Source organism: Balaenoptera musculus, chromosome 3 (genome assembly GCF_009873245.2).
Source record: "Balaenoptera musculus isolate JJ_BM4_2016_0621 chromosome 3, mBalMus1.pri.v3, whole genome shotgun sequence".
In the NCBI taxonomy this organism is placed as follows: Eukaryota; Metazoa; Chordata; class Mammalia; order Artiodactyla; family Balaenopteridae; genus Balaenoptera; species Balaenoptera musculus.
In genome coordinates, this window is record NC_045787.1 from 143102629 (window position 1) to 143121852 (window position 19224).

The 19224-nt window shown below is 44.7% G+C and overlaps 1 non-coding gene across 1 annotated transcript; it reads right to left on the reverse strand.

Annotated features, from left to right (window-relative positions):
* Positions 1-263: 263 nt before the first annotated feature.
* LOC118893757 lies at positions 264-370 on the reverse strand. Its single transcript, XR_005019597.1, has one exon. It is a non-coding gene; the product is annotated as a U6 spliceosomal RNA (small nuclear RNA).
* Positions 371-19224: the final 18854 nt, after the last annotated feature.

Genomic DNA, 19224 nt, shown 5'->3' on the forward strand with positions numbered 1-19224 from the left:
TCTTCATGGTCCATGATGCCAGCTGAGGTTGTCAGTACAATGAAACCAAACAGATGAGATGGGAGCAGGTTATTCTGCCATTTTTCTAGATCTTTGAGTTGCACATCAAACCTGGGGCTGATCACTCCACACTTATTTAGCCTGCCTGTGAGGGTCACAACAATTTTCCCAGCCCTGTGATCACCGATGATTTCAAATTCACCAACGTAACCATGCTTCATCATCACAGTTAGAAACCTGACGATGGCTTTGGAGCTCAGCCTGAAAATATGCAACGCTTCACGAATTTGCGTGTCATCCTTGCGCAGGGGCCATGCTAATCTTCTCTGTATCGTTCCAATTTTAGTATATGTGCTGCCGAAGTGAGCACAAGTCGCTTTTTTAAAAAAGATATTCTTCATCTACTTTATCATTTTGCCTCAGATTGACCCTGATTAAAATCAAGAAGGAAAGGGACTTCCCTTGGCGGTCCAGTGGTTAAGACTCAGTGCTTTCACTGCCGTGGGCCTGGATTCATTCCCTGGTCGAGGAACTAAGATCCTGCAAGCCTCATGGCGCGGCCGAGGAAAAAAAAAAACCAAGAAGGAAAAGTTTAGCTTCATCTCTGGTATTTATTTTCACTGATGCCCTTGTAAACTCACAACACCAATTCATCCCCACCCCAAATGATGTTTCAAGCTGAGGCTGACAATAACTGAAAATGGCCTCCTGGTGTGAAAAGTCCATGTTCCACGTGGGGCTTTCTCATCCCATAAAGCACATTTAATGTATGAGCTTCATTACATGGAGATCAAGGGCCTCAGAGGTGAAAGGCTGAGGAGGGCATTAAATATATCCTGAAACACTTCTCAGCTGCCCCACCACTTGGCAGAACTATATGGGCAAATCGCTCTTGAAAAGCACCCCATCGGCTACTTTGAATCCCACTCCAAGCGTGGTACAACCAGAACCTGTCCAAGGGGGACATGGAAGTCTGGAAGAGCCACCTTCTATAAGGAGGGAGAGGAGAGGAGAGTGGGGGTCCTGCAGGTGCCTGCCCACCCCTGCAGGGCAGTCCTCTAGTCCAGGGCACCGGCAGCTGTGAGGAGCCAAGTTTGAACTGGTGGACTTTATCAAGGGGCCGATTCTGGCCATTTAGTCCATAGATATTTATCAAACCTCAACCCAGTGAGTTAGGCATTGGGGATGCTGGGGTGAGCAAAATGCAGATATTGGTCTCTGTCTTCTTGGAGCTTAGAGTCTCGCACAGGTGACAAGCATTGGACACATGACCAGAGAAATAAATGTAAAATGTCAGCTGTGAGATGGTGCCATGAGAATGACAAGGTGAGGATTTGTCCTGGTAAGAGTGTAGAGAACTTTATTGGTACAGTAATATGACCAAGCTGAGATCTACAGGGTAAGTTAGCAGGAAGAAGAGTGGGGAAGGCATTCCAGGGGAGCAGTGATGGGAGCTTCCTATGTAAAGGCCCGGTGGTGGGACCAGCAGGGTGGGCCGTGGGAATCAAAGGAGTCCCCTCACCCAGGTCATGGTGTGAAGGGAGCGAAGACTGCAAAACAAGAAGGTGAGGGGGCAGAGCTCAGACCTTGAAGGCTGCTAGGTCAAATTCAAGACTTCTGTCGACTCTGAGAATAAAGGAAAACCACAGAATGATTTTAAGTGAGTGGGTGATGCAAGCAAATTTGGGTTTTAAGAAGATCATTCTTGCAGCCATGAGAACATTTCAACTTAACCTAAAGAGGAGCTTTCTAATGGAATGCTTGACCTTGGGAAAGTAATAACAATAAACACATTTATTGGGCTCTTACTAGGAATGAACCCTTTGTGCCATGTGTTTATCATGGATTAATACCTTTGGCCTTGAGGACAACGTATAAGGTAGGTGTATTACTAAGATGCACTTTTTACAGAGGAGGGAATAGAGGCTCAGGGAGGCTCAGAATGTTGGTTGAGGTCACTCGGTGAAGTTGCAGAGCTGGAGTTCAAATCCAATTCTGTCTGAACTCAGAGGCCCCAGAGAGCTGCAAGGAACCACAGCCCTGGTCCTCAGCCTGGGTGGCACAGTGGAATCTCCTGAGTGGGCTGTAAATATTCAAATCCTCCCCCCTTAGAGATGCTGATGTAAGTAGCCCAGAGTGCAGCCTGGACTTTGGGAATTTTTGTAAACAGGTGAGTCTGTTACGAGTTCCCGTTCCGCTCAGATAGGCTGGGATATTAGGACTCACCAGTCCTGCTGCCAGAAGCCTCCCCCCGCCACACCCCTGCCCCCAGGGGACTGGGTTTCTGGAACTGGCAGATGGAGGCTGAGGGACCTTGGTAACGTCGCGTTGGCTCTAATGGCTGGGCAGGGAGAGGCAAGCCCTCAAGGCTACACCTCTGAGCCCTGCCAGCCGCCTCACCTCTGGCTCAGACCCAGCCTGCAAACAAGTTGACAGGAGGAAGAGAACAGGTCAGCTGATCTCGGTGGGCACAGCCAGAGCTGCTGCTGGCTGTCGGCCCGTTACCAGGGACTGATCCACTCCTCTGAGAGCATCTGGAGCACTCGCAAGTAGTGGGAACATCCCTTACCTGCCCCCTTGGGGCTCCTTGGCTTCTTGTGGGTTCGGCTGCTTGGAGCAGGTTATGGATGTTTGACCTCCTCCCCTTTCCCTCTCCAGCCAGGCTGGTCTGTTGCCGCTTAAACCTGCCAAGTTTATTCCCCCTTCTAGGCCTTTGTACGCGGCGGTCCCTGGGCTTAGAATGCCTTCCCCCAGCCAGTCACTCGGCAACGCTAGGCCTGGAACTCAGGTGGGGCGCAGACGGAGCTCTGAACAGACTCTGAGCTGAGAGGCTCACAGGCAGGCTATACCCAAGGCTCCTGCTCCTCTCAGACACCTCCTGCCTGGCACGTGGGGGGCGTCTTTATCTGCCCCCAGGGAGACCAGCCCCACCTGAACCACCATCACTCCTACAGTCCAAAGACTCAGGTCACAGATGCTTACCTGACCCTCTCTGAGCCCGGTGGCTGCACAACCACAGGAAATTAGAAAGAGATGGGGCAGTGGAGAGTGAAAAACAATACCTCACGTCTGGGGGTTGCTTTCTGCCTTTTCCAGAGCCTTCTGGAGCTATTATCTCACTTATAGACTCAGAATCTGACAGCCTCATGGTGACTGCATATGCCCCGCCCCCATAATACAAATAAGAAACTTTAAGGGCGGCGGGGGGGGGGGTGTTGGGCGTGTTGCGGAGATTTTATAGCTGGTACAAAGTCACGCAACCTAAACTACAACCCCAGACCATTTTGATGCACCTTTGATTTTCCGGATAACTCTGCAAGACTGGCAGAACAGTACCATCAGTCCATTGGACAGATGAGGAAATAGAGGTACAGAGATGGATAATCTGCCCAAGGTCACACTGGAACTCACTGGCAAACAGAGACCAGAAATCTATGCCCTTGGCCCTTGCCAGCATGACACCACAAAGCCCTGCTCCTGAGAGGGACAGAGAGAAGGCAGGTGGGGTCCCAATAATGCCAGTCGACATGAGTGGAAAAGTTGCTTTTAAGACTGTGAGTTCAGGCTTCCCGGGCAGTGCAGTGGTTGAGAATCCACCTTCCAGTGCAGGGGACAAGGGTTCAATCCCTGGTCCGGGAAGATCCCACATGCCAAGGAGCAGCTAAGCCCATGTGCCACAACTACTGAGCCTGTGCTCTAGAGCCCATGAGCCACAACTACTGAGCCCATGTGCCACAACTACTGAGCCCACGTGCCACAACTACTGAAGCCTATGCGCCTAGAGCCCGTGCTCTGCAACAAGAGAAGCCACCGCAATGAGAAGCCTGTGAACTGCAGCAAAGAGTAACCCCCGCTCGCCACAGCTAGAGAAAGACCGTGTGCAGCAACAAAGACCCAACGCAGCCAGAAACAATAAATAAAAAAAATAATAAAATAAATAAATTTATTAAAAAAAAAAAAGACTGTGAGTTCTCAACTCCTCAGAGCTAGAGTTTGCTGGACAAGCTCAATCCCAGCCCAGCTTTTTTCTTTGACCTCTAGGAGTCTTGGTTTTCTCATTTATTAAATGAGGATAGTAATAGTCTCCTTACTTCATAGGTAATTGCGAGGATTAAATGAGATAAAAAGCCCCCCAAATGCATGATCTGTACTTGACAGGCAACAAAGACTAGTTGCTATTTTTACTTTAGTAAGCATTATTAGAATTTCCATTATAATAATAACCATTCTGGAAAACAAACCATTAAAACAGCTTCCTCCATGGATGGGGCTTCCTGGGCTCCCAGTTGGTGAAATCAATCCAAAGAGAATCTCTCCCTTAGTCTTTCCTTTTTTTTTTTTCCTCGAAATACATTGGTGTACTGGAGCCAATGTACTGGCTTCTGAGGGCCTATTGTTCCATTTTCAGGAACTTTGTGGGCTGGTTGTTAAACACAGCCATTATTAAAAAATAAATTAAAAAAAAATAATAATAAAATAAATTATATAAGCTGTTTGGAGTCAATTCTTCATGAGTCTCTCTCATTTCAGCTGGTCCTGTGAGTGGAAGCACTGACTATCTTTGTTCAGGACTATCTTTTCAAACTTGTTTGTATAGTGTTTCCCTCAAGATAAAAAGGACAGTTTTCTTATTGTCCAGAGTAATAAAGATAATGTCTGCCTTTGAACATTATAAAAGATGATAACTTAGGATTCGGATCCCTAAACTCAGAATTCCTCTCCTATATACAACCCACTGCATGGATAAGTGCCATTTTGCATCACCCTTTGGGAATTGGGGCTCAGGGAACTAGTACAAGGTAATGCTGACGCTCTATAGTTACTACAGTTGCTGTAGTAATAAAATCCTTTGTCTCTAACCCAGGAGTCTCTCATGTCTTCTGCCAGCATCCATGAAACTGACAATGTAGCTTGCAAGTAGGGTAAACTTTTAGAACCTCCAAAGTTCTTGACATAAATTTAAAATTAAATAAGTTATATTTAAAACAAAGTTGATAAATACTCAAAACGCATCATTTCCTTCTACATTTTATTATTATCTATACTTCTGAGGTCATATGCATCTCCTGTAAGGGTGGGCATATTACATAATGGTGTGCTTCTGTGGATCTCTTCCCAACTGTGTGCTCAGGGACATCATATCAGTTGCTTGCAATCGGCTATAAAGGTTGTATTTATACCGTGGAAATTATCCCTCCCCCACCAAGAACTGGTTGTGAAACATTTGCCATCACATCACCAACTAAATCCCACAAACCCCTCCCCAGAAGTTCTCAGACCTTGATGTTTCTAAAGATTTGTTAAAATGCAGGCTCCAAATTGGACATCCATAGGTTTAAAAAAAAAAACCTCAATCTAAATCTCACACTTTATTTATTTATTTATTTATTTTAATTTATTTATTTACTTATTTGGTTGCACTGGGTCTTAGTTCTGGCAGATGGGCTCCTTAGCTGCAGCTTGAGGGCTCCTTAGTTGAGGCACGCAGGTTCCTTAGTTGTGGCATGCATGTGGGATCTAGTTCCCTGCCCAGGGAATGAACCCAGGCCCCCTGCACTGGGAGCACAGAGTCTTAACCACTGCGCCACCAGGGAAGTCCCTAATCTCACACTTTATACAAAAACTAACACAAAATTGATCATAGATTTAAACTCAAGCCATAAAACTTTTAGAAAAAACATAGAAGAATATCTTTAGGATCTGACTAGGGAAAGAGTTCTTAGACTTGACACCAAACCATGACCTTAAAAGGAAAAATGTTTAAGTTGGACTTCATCAAAACTAAAAACTTTTAGTCTGTTAGGAGGATGAGAAGACAACCTACAGAGTGGGGGAAAATATTTGCAAACCACATATCTGACAAAGACTAGTATCCAGAATATATTTTAAAAACTTTTTAAAACTCAATATTAAAAAAGCAAGCAATCCAATCAGACCATAGGCAAAAGACATAAAGAGACATTTTCCTGAAGAAGACATACAGATGGCAAATAAGCAGGGAAAAAAGATGTTCAAGATCATTAACTATCAGAGAAATGCAAATTAAATGCATGACATCACTGCACACATATCAAAATGGCTAAAATAAAAAAGGGTGACAATACCAAATGCTGGCAAGGATGTGGAGAAACTGGATCACTCTTACATTGTTGGTGGAGATGTAAAATGGTATAGCATCTCTGGAAAATGGTTTGGCAGTTTCTTTTAAAAAGAAAACATACAACTACCACTCAACCCAGCAATTGCACTCCTAGGCATTTATCCCAGAGAAATGAAGACTTAAGATCTCATGAAAACCTGTACACAATGGTTTATAACAGTTTTATTCATAGTAGCCCCAAACTGGAAATAGCCAAGATGTCCTTCAATGGGTAAATGGTTAGACAAAATGCAGTACATCCACACTATGAAATACTACTCAGCAGTTAAAAGGGGCAAACCACTGGTACAAGTAAAAACTAAAGTGAAGAACTATAGAAAATATTCATCCCTTTGGCCCAATAGTTCTGAAACCACACAACTCAGATTGGGACTTGAACCCAGCTGAAACCCAGACTGCGGCTTGAACCCACTGTCTTTTAATTGAGATCACACACCTGGTCTCAGCACTTAATGAAGCTCAGGTTCTTTACATCTAGTCACAGAAAGAATTCAGTGAGAGACAAAGCGATAGGTAAGAAGTGGATTTATTTAGAGAGATACACACTCCATAGACAGAGTGTGGGCCATCGCAGAAGGTGAGAAGCCCCTGAAATATGGGCTGGGTAATTTCACAGGCTGACGAGTGCGAGGATTATTCCAACTATTTTGGAGAAAGGGCGGAGATTTCCAGAAATTGGTCCACTGCCCAATTTTTGGCCTTTTTTGGTTAGCTTTGGAACTGTCATGGTGCCTGTGAGTGTGTCATTTAGCATGCTAATGTATTACAAGAAGCGTATAATGAGGCTCAAGGTCTACTGGAAGTCCAATCTTCCGCCACCTTGATCCTAGTTGGTTCTAACCAGGTTATATCGTAGCCTCAAGGGCTATGTCATTCTTTTAGAGGTTGTGCCCTGCCCCCTTCCCTCTTGTTTCAGTTCCAACTTAAAGAAGGAATACGCTAAATACATAAAGACTAGTTCTTGCTGAGTACCTGTATGTGCTAGCTCTGCTCTGGACAGTGGCGATAAAGCAGCAAACAAAATAGAGAAAGATTCCTGCCTTCATGGAACTTATGCTCTAATAGAGAGAGGCAATAAACCAGGTAAAAAGGTAAAATAGTATGTTGCATGGTCTTAACTACTATGGAGAGAAAATAAAGTAGGAGAGAGCACAGGCGGTTTGTTAGGGGTGGGTTACGACTTCAGCGAGGTGTTCAAAAAAGGTGTCACTGCAAAGGTGGCACTTGAGTAAAGACCCTCAGATAGTGAGATGCGACTCTCTGAGGGTGCTGAGGGGGAGGGGGAGCATTTCAGGTGGAGGAAACAATAAATGCAAAGGCCTGAGATAGCAGCTCGTAGGGTGCGTGCGTACAGCCAAGGGGCCCCCCGTGGCTAGAGAAACAATGGCGGGGCGATCAGGGATGGCATTAAGGGCCATTGACCCGACGACATGGGCTTAACATGCAGATGGAGAGCCCCTGGAGTGTTTTGAACAATGGTTTTACATAAATGATGTGCATGTAAACAGGAAATAAATGCAGGCTCCAGGTCCCCCTGCAGAGGTGTTGAACGGGTGAGCCAAATCTGACAGTGCTCTGAAATCGGATTCATAGTGATTAACAAAATAAAGGGAGGGGGGCAGGAAACAGCATCAGAGAAATCCAAGTCCTTGAACCTAGTTAGAACAAATTATAGATAAGAAGTAACCCTGCAGAGCAGGGTAGGGATGTTTTCCCTCTTCTTTTTCGGTCTTGCTCTGCCAGGTCTTTGCACAGATAAGGTGACATGGAAATCTTAGCAGCATTCTGGGCTGGGAAGGGGGACATCGGAGGGCTGCCCCTCCTCCCCATGCCCCTCCACCCCAGGTCCAGACGCTCCCCTAAATGCTTTACCTACAACATCTCATTTCCGCCGACTTAATCCTCACAACAGCCTTATGAGCTGGGGCCTCTCTGCTTCGTTACATTTTAAATCAACACCCAGAAAAAGAATTGCCTTCCGCTTTATTCTTTATCCACTTAAAGACAAACACTACCCCTTCAAATGGGTTAATTTTGAGACACATTCTCAATACTAGAAATGTCAAAACGTGAATGATAGAATTGAGGCAATTTGGAGTTACCACATCCATTTCAGATAATGAAATTGAGGCTCCTGCAGTTAGAAGTGTAAAAGCAGAGACTCGAACATGCAACCCTTGGTTCCAACCCCAGTTCCCTCATTTAGTAGCGGGCAACCCCATCCACCTAGGTGCTTAGCTCAGAAATGTCCTCTACCACATTCCCTCTACCACAGTGCCGACACAGAGGGTTCATCTTAATCCTAAATTAGCAGGACCTTGGCAGATGGAGCCTCCTACCACAGTACCCATCTGCTGATTTTTTGCTCCATGGCCCAGCTCCTGAATTTTGCTGATATGTTTTAATCTTTAAAATATATGTGACTTTGACATTCTACTCATTAACATCTCTATTTGTGTGAACACAGAAATAGTATGTTTTTCTTAGCCAAATCTTTGAATAATATTTAAGTTTGACGGGAAATGGGCCTTGGCCTTGGGTACCCAGAACACATTGATAAAGTTGATCCATTTGATTGTGTGCTTCCAATTCGTCAACCACAGCTTTCCTCTTGGCAGATATGGGTAACAGATGAAAAGGTACTTTCTGTGTCAGCATTAATGTATCACTGAAAGCAAGTCAGTGACAATTTGTAAGATGAAGCATACCTCTAAGAGAAAACCACCATATCATCAGGCTGAAATCTTTGGAGGGGTAAGCAAATCTTTATGTATTTAAATCGAAGGATATGTTTGGATGTTGCCCATTATAAATTCTTAGAGTTGGAAAGCAATTATGACTTATCACTCTGGTGGTAGTGAAGTCCAAAATAGACTTTTTATTTATTTATACCCAAGACACATACATATTTGTTAAGTATCATCTTTATCTTGAATTTTATTGCTCTGTCTTAAAAGCCATCTCTTGTTTATAGGGATTGAGATTTAATCACAAGTGCTGGGATAGTGTGTGGTACTGCTATTAATTTTGCCAGGTCCTTTTAGGTTTAAGAGTTCTTTTAGTGTACTTAAGATGAATGCTTGTGATAGTAGCAGCTCATGCTTCTTAAGCCTTAACAATGTGCCAAGCCCTGTAGTAAGTGCTTTATATGCATTGCCTAACTTAATTCCTTCTTATCCAGCTTAGATTTCATGGTTCAATATTATAATCACTTCCTCATACAAACGGCCATATTGTCCTCCCTCTTCTCTCTCCATCATTCTTCCCTAGCAAAACCTTAATCTGGCCAAACCCAACCCTCTTCTTTCTCCATTCACTCATTCCCAACTGAATGTTAAAGAGAACAAACAACTATGTCAATTGATCTCACTTTAAATTCATGTCCACAATCTCAAATGGCACAAAATGTAGCCTGGTCATCCTATCAGCTCTCCTCCCAAACCCCCAGCATTCTCAATGAAAAGTTCCTCGGGTGGGAACCAACACGGTTGGTCAAGGAGCCAAGTGATGGAGGGGAAGAGTAGTAGGAGGTGACGTCAGGGAGGTGCAGGTTCCCAGATCATAAGGGCCTTTGTAGGGCATTGTAAGGACTTGGCTTTTGTGTTGACTGAGATGGGAAACCATTGGAAGATTCTGAACAAAGGAGTAACAAAGTCTGACTTAGATTCTAACAGCATCACTCTGGCTACTATATTGAGAAGAGTTTAAAGGGCAAGGACAAAATCAGGGAGACAGGAGATGATTGTCATAATCCAAGCAAGAGATGCTGGTGGCTTGGACCCAGGTGGTTGCGAGGAAGGAGGTTATAAGTGATCTGACTTTGGCTATTTCTGAAGGTACAGCCAACAGGGTTTGCCAATGATTGGGATGTGATAGAAAGTGAAGGTTCAATAGGGACACCAAGGTTTTTGCCTGAGTGACTTTAAGGCTGAAATTGTCCTTTACTGAGATGGGAAATACTGTGGGAGGGGCAGGTTCATGAGTGGCAGTGGGAGGTGAATAAAAGAAGAGTTTGTTTTTGGACATGTTGAGTTGGAGATGTCTACTAGACAGCTCTATTAGTTTCCTAGGGCTGCTGTAACAGGTTACCACGTACTTGGTGGCTTAAAACAACAGAAATTGATTCTCTCACAGTTTTGGAAGCCAGAAGTCTGAGCTCTAAGTGTCGGCAGGGCCATGTTTCCTCTGAAGGCTCTAGGGAAGAATCTATTCTTTGCATCTTTTAGCTTCTGGGGGCTGATGGCAGTTCCTTGACCTGTGGCTGCATTGCCCCAACCTCTGCCTCTTTGGTCCCATTCCCTCTCTTCTACAGAGGTAGGAGAGAATCAAGGGACCGTGGGGCTGGAAGCCAAGTGTCTTAGGCCATTTGGGCTGCTATAACAAAGTGCCATACACGGTCCAGCGGTTAGGACTCTGCTCTTCCACTGCAGGGGGCACGAGTCCATCCCTGGTCTGGGAGCTAAGATCCCGCATGTCACGTGGGCAAAAAAAGAAAAGTGCCATAGAGCGAGTATCTTATAAACAACAGAAATGTATACTTCATAGTTCTGGAGGTGGGAAACTAGGATCAGGATGCTGGCAGATTTCGTGTCTGGTAAGAGACCACTTCCTGGTTCATAGATAGCCGTCTTCTTGCTGTGTCCTCACATGGTGGAGGGGCAACGATGCTCTCTGGGGTCTCGTCTATAAGGACACTAATCCCATTCATGAGCCCCACCTCCAAATACCATACTATCAGGGATCAGGTTTCAACATATGAATTTGGGGGTGGGAGACACAACTTCAGTCTGTAGCACCAAGTGAAGATACTGTTACAGAAACGAAGAAACGATCAATCATATCAGATGACGCAGTAGGAAAAATTAAATTAGGATCGAGTGTTGACCATTGGCTTTAGCGAGATGGAGCTCAGAGGAGATTTTGGAAAGAGAAGTTTGGGAGGAGAAATAGAAAACATGGTTGGGGATCATTCGAGAGACAATAGGCAGCTGCAACCTTGATGAACTTGGCTATTCACTCTAGTAGCTTTCTTCTGGATTCTTTGGCATTTCCTATATATAGGAACAAATTTGAAAACAGTGGTGATGGTTGCACAACAGGGTGAAAGTAATTAATGCCACTAAATTATACACTTTAAAATGGTTGAAAGGATGGTTGAAAGGGCACATTTTACGTTATGTATTTTATCACAAAATTTTCTTAGAAAATAAAAAGAGACACCAGGTGAATAATTGGAGACAGTGAGTAGAGACCACTGTTTTGAGAAGCTCGGTTGTAAAGCAGAGAGAGGTAGCTAAGCGTGGGATTTAAAGTAGTTTTTTTTTTTTAAGCTGGGAGAAGTTATAGCATGTTTATATACTGGTGGGAATGATCCAGTAGAGAGACATTTCATCTGTAATAACAGGAGGGAGGGCAGCAGGAAGGTGAGGAAATATGCTGGGGTAGCTTGTGGAAGTTCCCTTCTGACAGCTTCTGTTTTCTCAGTGAGGTAGAAGGGAGGTCATCAGTCAAGAGTGAGGATGGGGACAAAGTGTTGGAGGCTGAGAAAAGGTATGAAGTGGCGGCTTATGAAAGAGAGGGGGGAATGGACTTGGGACTGGTCCTCACGGGTCGGATCCCCAGACCAGCACAGTAGCATCACCTGGGCATTGCTGGGAATGCAAATGATCGGCCCACCCCTTCTTGTCAGGGATTCAGAAACCCAGGGAGTGGGGCCAGCCATCCACTTAACAAGCCCTCCAGGTGCATCTGCTGTCTGGTCTGATCTGAGAAGATCCAGCCTACTTCAATATGATATAATGGCTGGGTATTAGCAGCCGTAGGAAGTTAGTGGACCTGAGAGGTTGGTGTAGTGGTTCTGAATGTGGATTCTGGAGCCAAACTGCCAAACTGGGTTCTGTTCTAATTCTTCCACTTAATTTTGTGATCTTGACCTTGCTGTTCCTCCATGCTCTCATCTTGAAAATGGGGATGATGATGGTAGTACCTTATAGGATTGTTATGAGGAAAAAATGATTTATTACATGTAAAGCACTTAAAATTTGCTGTACACCTGAAACTAACACAACATTGTAAATCAATTATACCCCAATAAAACTTTTTTAAATTTTTTTTAAAAAGTATGTTTTTAGGATTTTATTTATAATGCACAGAAAAAACACAATGTGTTACCAATAACTCTCAGTCATATTTTAAAATATCCAACAATAAAAGACTGGTTAAATAAATGATTTAGCAACATGATAGAATATTATGCAGCCACTGAAAATAATATTACTATCTTTTTTTTTTACCTCACTGCACAGCTTGCAGGATCTCAGTTCCCTGACCAGGGATTGAACCCGGGCCACTGCAGTGAAAGCCCAGAATCCTAACCACTAGGCCACCAGAGAACTCCCTGAAAATATTTTTGAAAGATATTTTTGAGATATCTCATGAAAAATGCTCATGAGATAATTTGGGGCTTAGAAGCAGCAGGATACAAAACTGCATTCAGGTGATTACAACTCCATGATTATATAGTAATTTGGGCTCACACTCAGTGCCCTCTGCATACCAGGCATGATATGATTTGATCTTCATATAACTCTATGAAGGAGCTACCCCTTCTTATCCCCATTCTACAAATGAAGGATCTGGGGTTAAGTAAGTTGCCTGAGATCATCAACTAGAAAGAAGCAAGGTCAAGATTGCAGTCTGGGCAGTCTCTCTCAGAGCCCTGATTTAACCACTGAGCTGGCGGGAGGTAGAGAGGCCAGGGTTGGGGGAAGGCAAGACATCAAAAATGTCCTGGGTCATGGGATTAAGGTCTCAGGAAATGAGAACTACCACCTTCAGGTGCTCAGACCTAAAACCTTGGGGTCATCTTGATTCCCCTCTTTCACACTCCACATCTGTTCCATCAGCAGATCCTGTCGGCTCTAACTTCCAAATATGCTCAGAGTCTGGCCCCTTCTCACCTCCTCCACCGCTTCCACCTGGAGCCTCCGACCTGGTCTCTCTTGATCCCCACCTTCCACGTGCCCAGCCCCAGATACCATCACATTGATATCACATGGTTGCCTAATGGTGGTAGGAGAGTGGGGTTGTTCAGGATCTTCAACATATTTTAATCAAGTTTTAATAGTGTTACAAGGAGAGTGATACCTGTGTAATCCAAAAATGCCAAATAGAAGATGGCCCAGCGCCCTCCCCTAACCCCCAGCCTCAGGCCCCCCGAGCTGAGCAGCTGCTGCCCTAATTCTTGGCTCTTCGAGCCTGGGTCTCTGCGCACCTGCAAGCTTTGGAAGCCCCTCATAGAAGGTGACCTCTTGGCATCCCGTGGCCTGAGGAAATCGGCAGCCGCTGCTGGCGGTCAGGACCTCCTCAGCTTGAGGGTCCTACCGGCAGGCCCCAGCAGGCTTAGTCTGGTTGCTTTTTACTGTCCAGTCTCAGTTTCCTTCCTGTTCATTGTCTGTCAGGGGAGGGGTGTCTGGCAGACTGAGGGGCTTTTAAGTTAATGGCTGCTTTTATTTCCTCCTGGAGTCTGGGGAGTCTTAGGCTCTTGTTCCATTGTTCCCCACGGACTCCTAGTCAGGCTGGAATGCTCCTTTGTCACACACCTAGTCCAGCGTTCACAAAACGGGTCTGACGCTGAGGGTGGCCATAAGCATTTTAAAAAAAAGAAGAAGAAAAGGAAAGGGAAAAAAAAGCCAGTATCTTAAAAATCAAGAGATATCTCGGTTTCCTCTTTCTTTGAGAAATCTAACAAACTGGGAATAATGGACCCAAACTCTGGAGCTGGAACAATCAGAGCGGAACAGTGGGCGCCTCACTTGGGATGCGCCATGAGCTGTCTGGTTCACCGCAATCTTCACCACTCCCTATTGTCCCCCGGCGCCTCGGCTGCATGGCCCTTGAACATCAAACTTGTGCTGTTGTCTTCCTCACAGAGAAGAGTACTTCTCTATCCCTGTGTCTCCTTCAGAGTGGGGAGTGGGGGTAGGGAAGTTACACAGGAGGGCTGTGAGAGCGTTCTTCCACCCAGCAAGATTCTCTCACGTTGTCTTCCTGACCCCTTGGTCCCCCTGGGTTTGTTTCCCACCCTGGGGATCTAATCCCATCCCCTCCTTTGACAGAGGAGAAACTGAGCCCTGTGGAAGGAGAGCTGCTTGCCAACTCCCCACAGTGAGTTTACACAGCATTTGTTTTAGGCTCTAAAGAGCAATGTCCTGGGACTTCCCTGGCGGTCCAGTGGTTAAGACTCCACCCTTCATATTCAGGGGGCCCGGGTTCGATCCCTGGTCGGGGAACTAGATCCTGTGCACCGCAATGAAGATCCTGCACATGGCAACTAAGACCTGGCACAGCCAAATAAATAAATAAATATTAAAAAATAAAAGCAATGTCCTAGGAATGTTCTGGCATGTTTTGTTATGAGTGACACATATTAGAGAGCAGCTTGTACTTCCACGCACCTTTCTTCTTTTCATAGTCACAACAGTCTTTTAAGGAAACAATAGTTCCTCCTTTTTACTACCAGAGAGCATAAGTGTCCAGGTCCTTACAACTTTCTGAGTCTCATGTGAAAACTGGGGATAATGCCTTACCAAGCTGAAGTCTGAGCCAGCGAATTCCTTCAGACTCCATTAGCTCTGCTATCCATATGTCCCTCATTTATCTATTAATTCAGGAAAACTCTATTGACCACCTCCTTTACATAAGGCACTGTCCTTGTCTTCAAGGAGCCTAAATGGTGTGAGGGTAAATTGTAATGGTGGGGAGAAGGGGAAATTTTTGCCCCAAGGATTGCCCATGGAGGGGGATGGGTGAGTTCAGATTAAGAATCATAAGGTATAGAATATCTTTGGGAGGAAACATAAAGGGGTGTCTTAGTCCATTCAGGCTACTGTAACAAAATACCACAGACTGGGTCACTTATAAACAAGAGGAATTTATTTCTCAGAAGTTCTGGAGGCTGGGAACACAAAGAACAAGGTGCCAGCATGGTCACATTCTAGTGAAAGCGCTCCTCCTGGTTCATAGCCAGCGCCTTCCCGCTGTGTCCTCAACATGGTGGAAGGGGCCAGGGGTCCCTCCAGGGTCTCTTTTATAAGGCACCACCCTCATGACCTGATCGTCTCCCAAAGCCCCCACCTCCTAATAGCATCACCTTGGGGTGTTAGGATTTCAACATATGAACTTGGGAGATGGTGGGGACACAAACATTCAGACCAAAGCAATGGGCTTCCTCTGGGGTAGAGTTCAGAGGGACCAGAGGTGGGAGCTGGGCTAGCTCCATTTGCAGGGCTCAGTGCTCAATGAAAACATGGAGCTCCTTGTTCAAAAAGCAGGGAAAAGTGCTGTTAAAGTTATTAAAATATAAAATTTTTTTCCTTTCTTCTGCCATCTCTCAATTTGTCATTGTTTTATTTGCTATTTAATGTTCTAAGTAAAGAAAAATTGGGAATTCCCTGGCAGTCCAGAGATTAGGACTCTGTGCTTTCACTGCCAAAGCCCAAGGCGTGGGTTCAGTTCCTGGTTGGGGAACTAAGATCCTACAAGCCACATGGCATGACCAAAGATTTAAAAAAAAAGAAAAGAAAAGAAAAATTTAAATATTACTGTGAGTTTTATCATTCATCTTTATATTGTGCATTGCCACTTTTCAATGCAAAAGTAAAAGTATTTAACTCATATGCAGGATCCCTGAAATCACACAATTCATATTTCACAGTTTGTATGTTCATATGCATTTAGTTTATAAAATAGCAGTGGAAATGCTGTACGCAACTAATGCAGCTTTTTATTTCACTCCTTTTTTGCTTTTGTTTTGGGTTTTTTTGGTTTTTGTTTTCTAATAAAAATTGTATACATTTAAGGTGTACAACATGTGTTTTGATATACATATACATAGAGAAATGATTACTACAGTTGAGCTAATTAACATATCCATCACCCCATCATCGTACACAGTTACCTGTTTTTGGCCGCCCCACTTGTGGAATCCTAGTTCCCTGGCCAGGGATGGAACCTGTGCGCCCTGCCTTGGAAGCATGGAGTCTTATCCACTGGACCACCAGGGAAGTCCCTACAATGCAGTTTTACTATCTATAGACACTATGCTGTGCATTAGATCCCCAGAACCTATCCATCTTACAGGCCTGCAACTTTGTACCCTTTGACCAACATCTTCCCGTTTTCCCCAGCTCCCCACCCCTGGTAACCACTGTTCTACTATCCGCTTCTATGAATTCGAGTCTTTTAGCTTCCACGTGTAAGTGATACCATGCAGTACTTGTCTTTTTGTGTTTGGCTTATTTCACTCAGCTTAATGCCTTGCAGGTTCATCCATGTTGTTATACATGACAGGATTCCCTTCTTTTTTTAAGGCTGAATAATATTCCATTGTGTATATATACTACAATTTCTTTATTCATTCATCCATCAATGGGCACTTAGCCATGTCTTGGCTATTGTGAATACTGTTGCAATGAACTTCTTGAGATGTGCACATCTTATCAATATTCTCTACCTCTGGCTCACTCATGAGCCGGGAAGAGAGGAAAGGAGAAGGAATGACAGGTTGCCCCACCTTTTCCTTTCCTTCTGTGTCATGATACATGGTAGCTTAATACACGGACGCAACACCAGTAAGAAAGGCTATGATAGGCTTCCTGGGTCATTCATATTTCTCAGAATGTTATTGCCTTCTGTTATGGGTTGAACTGTGTCCTCCCCCCCAGATATGTTGAAGTCCTAATATTTTATTTGGACGTAGGGTCGTTCCAGATATAGTTAGTTAAGATGAGATCCTACTGGAGTGGGGTGAGCCCTTAACCCTAGATGGCTGACTACTGTCCTCATAAGAATGTTGTGAAGATAGGGGCAGAGAGTGCAGCGATGCAGCCGCAAGCCATGGACTGACGGCCACCACCAGAAGCTCAAAGAGGCAAGGAAGGGTTCTACCCAGAGTCTCAGAGGGAGCATAGCCCCACTGACACCTTGATTTCAGAGTTCTAGCCTCCAGAATTGTGAGAGAATAAATTTCTGTTGTTTTAAACCACCCAGTTTGTGGTATTTTGTTTACAGCAGCCTTTAGGAAATGGTCACACCTTCTTTTTGCATTCAAAGCAAGTCTAGCGCAGTGGAAAGTATAGCCTCTCAGGGTTGTCGGTTCCTCCTGCCCCCCAGATATAGAGGTAACACGCTTACCTTCTACTTCTTTGGATTTCACTGAACTCCCAGGCCTAGGAGGTCCACTAGAATTCCATGCTCATGGGGCAGCAAGGAACAGCAGACACCTGTGTCACGGATGTCATCTGCTCATGTGCAGCATGCTCCTCTGTCCTCCTGCACTTCGTTTACGGAACACGGGTTCAAAGACAAAACTCTTAAGAATTTCAGGGTGGTGACAGTAGAACATTAAAATCAAGCACAAGGCCCTCCTGAGCTTGAGGCTGTACAACTCAACCCAGGAACTGGCCCAGTGAGAAGGAAATTTATTTTTTTCTTATTCCTTTTATGCCTTTTTGATCTCATACTATTTTTTAAAATTTATTTATTTTATTTTTGGCTGCATTGGGTCTTCATTGCTGCGCGCTGACTTTCTCTAGTTGCGGCGAGCGGGGGCTGCTGTTTGTTGTGGTGCGCGGGCTTTCATTGCGGTGGCTTCTCTTGTTGGGGCGCTTGGGCTCTAGGGTGCACAGGCTTCAGTATTTTTGGCACGTGGGCTCAGTATAGTTGTGGCTCACAGGCTCTAGAGCACAGGCTCAGTAGTTGTGGCGCATGGGCTTAGTTGCTGCAAGGCATGAGGGATCTTCCCGGACCAGGGCTCAAACCCGTGTCCCCTGCATTGGCAGACGGATTCTTAACCAGTGAGCCACCAGGGAAGTCCCCTCATACTATTTTTTTAATTGAAAAAAGTAGTATGGACCAGCTTTATAAATAATCCTAGGTTTTGAGTTTTGCTTGCAAAATGCTGCTTTTTAAAATTCTTCCTGCTGGGGTCTCAGACCTAATCTGTAGAAATATATCTCAAGAATTTCTAATCAAGGATCATAAAGAATTTGGCCAATGTCCTTTAGACTATGTAGAGCACAGAGCTAGAAAGTTTAAAGGGGTTGGCTTGGTTTTTGGTTAAAGACCAAAGTGGTAAACAAGGATTATGTCTCATAGTTTATAGCCCAGAGGTCTTCCTTCTGTCCCTATAAACTGAGCCAGGCTTCATGCCTTTGGTCCTGAATGGAGCAATGCAAACCATTAAGACCCTAAGGAAATACTACTCAAAGTCTTTGCCTCAGCTTAGGACCTGTAAAGCTGAGTGCCCGAAGAATTTATGTCACTGATCATCCTGCCACCCAGGATATTCACTGCAGTGTGGTTGTGGCAGCAAAAGGCTGGAAACAACCTAAGTATCCAGCAAAAGAAGACTGGTTCCATACATCATGATGGATCCATACTATGGGACTATGGGATAACCGTGCAGCTCTGCGGGCACTGCCATGAAACAACCGAGAGGGAAAAAGAAGGTGCAGAAGGATGCATTCCGTATGCTGCCGTTTGTGTAAAGGGGGGAAAGGCATGGGTGCTCATGTTGGTAAGTGCGTGGCTCACTTCTGGAAGGAAACACAAGGCGCTGCTTATCCTTGGGGAGGAGAACAAGGCCTAGGACCAGGATGAGAACACGTTCATCTCACCATAAATATATATTTTTAATGTGAGAGCTTATAGCCTATGGGGGAAAAAAAGGCAAAGGGAAGTTAAAGGGAGCAGTTTATAATATTAGATTGATTTGTCCTCTGAGGAAGATTGGAAAGGTCAGAGAAAAAAAATATATTTTCTCATTTTACACCTGGTAAAGTTTGAGGTAGGATGGCCTTGCTCTAAATGTTTGGTTCCGAACTTGTGAGCTTCAAGAGATTGGAAGTGGGAGGGTGGTAGTCGGCTCATAGTAAGCACTTGATACAGTTTTAGTTTTTGAGTGAATGAATGAATAAATGAATGGATACTTCTTAGCTTAGTTGGGGATGGAGTGGGTGGGAGAAGTAATTCCAGTTGTGTTGTTCCCCTGCTGTGCACCAGAG